Source organism: Magnolia sinica, unplaced genomic scaffold (assembly GCF_029962835.1).
Source record: "Magnolia sinica isolate HGM2019 unplaced genomic scaffold, MsV1 ctg119, whole genome shotgun sequence".
Classification (NCBI taxonomy): domain Eukaryota; kingdom Viridiplantae; phylum Streptophyta; class Magnoliopsida; order Magnoliales; family Magnoliaceae; genus Magnolia; species Magnolia sinica.
In genome coordinates this window covers 40569-46568 of record NW_026682763.1, presented here as the reverse complement: position 1 = coordinate 46568, position 6000 = coordinate 40569, and positions in this window count along the sequence as shown.

Below are 6000 nucleotides of genomic sequence, written 5' to 3'. Positions count from 1 at the left end.
ACATACAGCTGGACCAAAAGTCAGGTGGGTTCACTTCTCTTGATAGACCACACTAGTATAAAATTCCTTCTATGTGCCACGTGGTTGACTTACAACTTATCCAGTCGGCCCCACACGTTGATGGCCGAGCTCTCACGCGTTTTGCCACATCAGCAGTGTGAGTAGATTTTCCTCCATTTCACGCCAGTGGATTAGCTACCTGTTACCTAGGAAACACCTTAGTGGCCGTTATCCTTACCGTGGGGCCCACCTTGATGAATGTGCTGTATATCAAAGCCATCTATTCATTTTTTCAGCTCATTTTTGAATGAGGTCCTAAAATTTAAGTGGATCAAAATCTTAGGTGAACCACGCACGCCACAGGAAACAGTGGTGATTTAACACACACCCTTACAAACTTCTCATATCCCACCGTAAGAAAATCTGTAATTTTTATTTTTCATTCAATTCCTTGAAAAGGTAAGAAAAACTAATCCAGAACTTCCAGTATCTATAATGATTATTTATCACTCTTTATTAATTTGGTCAAAAGGAGATATGGATGAAATGAGTTGAGAAAATAATAGACAGGTTTATACAATACATTCATCGAGATGGCCCCACACGGTAAGGGTAAGGTACCTAAGCCACTCCCCCATTTCACACACTCGAACCTGTGTAACAGTCCACTCACGTAGATGGTTCTGTGTAAGGAACCCAATCTACTCCCCCATTTCACCTACTTGCTCCTGGGTTACATTCCACTCACATAGATGGTTGACCGTGTTAGGGAGGACTAGGATATCCAATTATGTGGGGCCCACTATGATATATGTTATGGGGAAAATAGACCGGCCAATAGAAAAAAGGTCATGTTAGAACCTTACACACTTAACCAAGCAAATAATAAGCCATGCCTGTTCTCCTCTCTCCGGCACCAGAAATTACTGATGGATGGAGCCTTCGAATTCGATGCAGCCAGCTCCAACGAAGAGATAGATAGGGAAGGAGAGAGAGAGAAGAAGCTTGGTTGTCATTTGAGTTCGCTTCCTACTCAGAGTCCGTGGCCGAGGAACATGTCCGCAAAAGCACCACCTCCATCGATTCCCAGATCTCCAGAGATCGTTAGGAACTCTTTGTTCCTTTGTCTGGGAATGATGACAACGATGATGAGGAAGACGACAGTAACCGCGGTGCATCTCAACCGGACAAGCGATTCCAAAGCTGACAAGGAAATGAGGTCGAGCTCGACATCCCGCCAGCAGCCCTGAAGGACCCCAGACCTCAATGGAGCCCAACCGCTCGACTAAGGAGACAGGTCAGCACGTTCCAGGTCAGCACACTTCAGGTCGGTGCAACCCACCTCCTATCAAATGCCCAATCACATCCACCCGAGATACTAGCTGAAGATCTATGAAGCTTATTGCAATACTGATTTGTCCGAGATCTCAGCCAAGAATCTTTGACGATCACCAAGATTCCCAATAGGACTCTAATCCTACCGCGGGATATCTGATTAAATAAGGAAACTCCTCCTACACCACCACCTCTCCTAAATTATAAATAGAGACGTCTCTAATGGTGAAATGTATGCAAAATCTTTAGCTGTAAGCCTTCAATACTCAACTAGACTCAGATTCTTTTCCCGACTTCGGCATTGGAGGATTCCGTCTTCCTTATCCGTTAACCAGATTTCTACGTCAATAAATATATGTTTTTTTTATCCATGTGTCATTCATCCATTTTCTAAGCACATTGTAGGCAAAGCCCAAAAATAAGACGATTCTAGAGCTCATGTTGACCACACCAAAGGAAAGAGTGTAATTTGAACACCTGCCCTGATAACTTCTCATGGGCAACGAAAGTTTTGGATTATGATGAAATTTTTGTTTTCCATTCATTCACGTATGCATGATCTTATCAATAGGTGGGATGGCAAATAAACATTACGGGTGTCCGTGGAAAGGTTTCCACCGTGGCCTCCCTATTATTTCCATGTTCCATTTCAGCTTTGTATCTAGGATCATGCCCTAAAATGGCCTGAAAAAATAGTTGGACTGCATGGTTAAAACACATACATCACGGTGGCCCCACATAATCAGGTCAGCAGGCAATCATCGTCCTCTCAGGCATCGCTAGGTGAAAGAGGAGCGAAAAGATGGAAGAGTAAAATTTGTATACTCTCGCAGTGTGATGGACGTACCTTTTTCATACGTGCATATAAATAATTAAAATGAAATCAGCCAAGTTGTGAGGTACCTGTTTAGATGTACATGGCCTAATAATTAATTAAGCTTATTTTATGATATGAGAATGAGATTAGTAGATATTTATTGGACGGTTAATATTGAAAATATCCAGTTTTCCTATAATTTAATGAATAAGTGCCAAAGAATCAGAGGGCTGGATTGTTCAAGCAACGTAAATTTTATTCTGTAACTCAGAGAGATTGAGTTCCACAATTTAATATGTTTAATTAGAGTTTATATATGCTACATATGTTATTTTTAATTGCCTAAGTTAATATAAGACTCATATGATTTTTTAATTGCCTGACATATCGGATGTGCTTCATTTTTGGGACCATGCCATAAAATGATCTGGAAAAACTGATGGACAGCGTAGATGTACAAAAAATATATCAAGGTGGGTCCCACAGTCAGCGAAACACCCACCAACGTGTTATCCGAGTAACACCTAATCCGGTCGGAATTTTCCTCTCTTTTTTCTAAATTTAGTATGGAAATTTCCATTGGGCGTGTTGCTTGGGTTGGATGTGCGTATAATATGGGCTGTTTTCAGTTAAAAGCACCGTCTTTCCTTCAACTGTCAGAAGCTCCGAGTTCATTTAATCACCGTGAAACATGTCCGGGAAGCGGCCACGTCATGACGATGAGCAGGCTCGATCGGACGGCAACAACCTACTCGTTCGCAAGCAAAAGAAGGGCCGTATTCGTGGAAGGTGAGAGCACCGATTTTTTCTTTTGTCACCTCTTCTGCTTGTTGTCGATCGGTGGTTAGGACCGTTGATGTGAGTTTGTACCAGTGGGGTACATGAGTATGTTTCAATGGTTTTATGGCCATGAGGATTCAGTTTCATCGGATATTCTAGGAGGATCTAAAAGGTCTCTCTGAGGTTTGCAACATGGTCAGATGGTTTGATGCTTTTGACGAGCATGTCATCGACGTATACCTCCATTGTCCGACCAATCAACCCGGCAAACATCTAATTTACTAGTCTCTGGTAAGTTGCCCCAGCGTTCTTCAGGCCAAAGGCATGACTCGGTAACAGTAGAGTCCCTTGTCCGTGACAAAGGTCGTCTTCTGCCTATCTGGGGGGTGCATGGCTATCTAGTTGTATCCAGAGTATGCGTCAAGGAAAGTGAGAAGCTCGTGTCCGGCCGTGCCGTCAACTAGTTGTCGATCCGAGGTAGGAAAAAGTTGTCCTTAGGACATGCTTTGATCAGGTCCGAGTAGTCTACGCAGATCCGCCACTTCTCATTGGCCTTCTTCACGAGGGCCACATTTGCAATCCAGTCCGGGTAGTGGACTTCTTCAACGAAGCCTGCGCTGAGGAGCTTCGACACCTCTTCAGCAATGGTTGCATACCTTTCAGGTTTGAATGCCCTCCTCTTCTGCTTTACTGGTTTGTGCTCAGGGTCTACATTTAGCCTGTGAACCATGATCTCAGGAGGGATTCCCACCATGTTTTTGTGCAACCATGCAAAGACGTCATTGTGCTCTCCGAGGAATTTCAGCATCTGTGCTCGTTGCTCGGAATTCAACAATGATCCGAGCTGAACGGTTTTGCTTGGATCGGCCTCCTCAAGCGGGACGGTTACCAAGTCTTCTATGAGTGAATTCTCCACAGGATCCCTAGGGTCGAGCAGGTTAATTGCTAGGGCTTGCTTTGCTGAACCCTTCCTAACTGCCACTGAGTAGCATCTCACGCTGATCTCCTCAGACATACCCAACTCCTCTTTCGGCAGGGAATTTCATCATTAGGTGGTAGGTGGATACAACTGCCCTCATTACGTTAAGGGACGGTCGTCCTAAGATGACATTGTGCATCGATAACACGTTTACCACCAGAAAGTCTACTAGCAAAGTCACCTGACTCTGACCTTCTCCTGCTGTAATTAAGAGGGAGATGGTGCCCTCGGAGATCACCTTATCTCCGGCAAACCCGTGCAATGGAGTCTTCATGGGTCGGAGGCGCGACCTATCTATGCCCATCTTGTCGAACGCCTCGGAGTACAGTACGTTGGCTGAGCTCCCGGTGTAGACTAAGATACGGTAGATTTTGTGATTAGCGATCTGCATTGCCGCCACCAAGGCATTGTCATGCGGGTGTTGTATGCCTCGCGCGTCATCCTCTGTGAACGTGAGGCTGCAATGACTTACTTTGGGGCCCTTCCTCGGTCAATCTGTCGAGCCGACGTAATGCTCGCGATCAATGCTTCTTGAATGGGCCTTGCAGGCCCTGTTCGAGTCTCCGTCGCCTGACAGACCACTAAAGATTGTCCGAATCTCTGGGGTCTTGTCTTCGGCCTTTCTCGATTGTTCAACCTTCCGAGTTCGCTTCTCTTCCTTGACGTACTAACGCAGATGGCCCTTGCGGATGAGCATCTCGATCTCATCTATCAGGTCGATGCAATCGCTGGTATTGTGGCCGTGGTCACGGTGGAAGCGGCAATACTTGTGTTTATCCCGCTAGCTAGCGTCTGTCTTCATGCAACTCAGCCAATACAACAACTTCTGGTCTCGGATGTCGAGCAAGATCTGCTTTGGGGACTTGTTGAGGGGAGTATACAAGTGGAACTTCTCTCTGGCTTCCTGCTCGGCTTTTGATCTCAGGAAGTGTTGTCGTCCGACCTCCGCTTGTCCGAGTGTGGCACCTCGTCCCTCTGTCTCTTTCCCTTGGATGATTGTTTGGCAGCTTGATTGTTCTTACGAGAATTGAAAAACTCTTCAGCGTTTGTGTATTTCTGGGCTCGGCTCATGAGTTCGCCCAAGGTACTCGGAGGATTTTTCCTTATGGAGAATAAGAATTTCCCTTCCTTGAGCCCATTGATCATGGCGGACAATGTCATCTTGTTGTCATAGCCATCTACATGTAGGGCTTCCTCATTGAAGCAGGAGATGTAATCCTTCAATGACTCCCCGCTCTTCTGTTTGAGGGTAAGGAGATGAGTAAACAGTTTGCGGCTCTTCTTGCCAACGATAAATTGAGTCAGGAATAACCTGCTGAGCTCGGCAAAACTGTTGATGGAGTTCGGCTTGAGCTGTCAATACCAGTTCCTTGCCGACCCATTCAAAGTTATCGAGAAGGCTCTACACATCATTGCCTTCGAAGCTGATTGGATCTGCATCCAAGATCTATAGGATTCGACATGTTCAGTTGGGTCCCCTGACCCTGAGTACTGGATAATAAGAGACATCCTAAACCTTGAAGGCAACGCCTCGGCCATAATGCTGGCGATGAAGGGAGGTTCAACCTCTTCCATCATCGCCTGTATAGCAATTGGGACGTCAATCGATTGTTGGTTCTGCTGTAACGTTTTAATCTGGTCGCGGAGCTCCTTAAGCTAAACTTCCCACGGGTTTTGGTTCTACGCCACCACTTCCTGTGGAGCATCTACCTCAGGCATTCTGTCATGTCTTCTCCTCTCTAGCCGATGGCGGAGGTCAGTTGGGGCCAGAGCTGAGGTCGTGAACACATAGGACGGTTCTGCGTTTTAAGTAGGCTCTGGGACTCGGGTAGATCGATTCTGGGATGCTACATTCCACATAAGATTAGGAGCTCGGACAGATTGATTCTATGATGCAGTGTTTTACGTAGGACTGGGAGCTTGGGCAGACTGATCTTGGGACACCTTGACCCAAGAGTTTATTTACTGTGGTGGTTCCTCGGGCGCCAGGGCTGCTTCCACCAGGTTGAGAGGTGGCTATCGACTTGCTGCATCTTCATCCGATTGATCTCATCCTTCAGCATCTGAACTTCATTTTGCAACGCTTTGT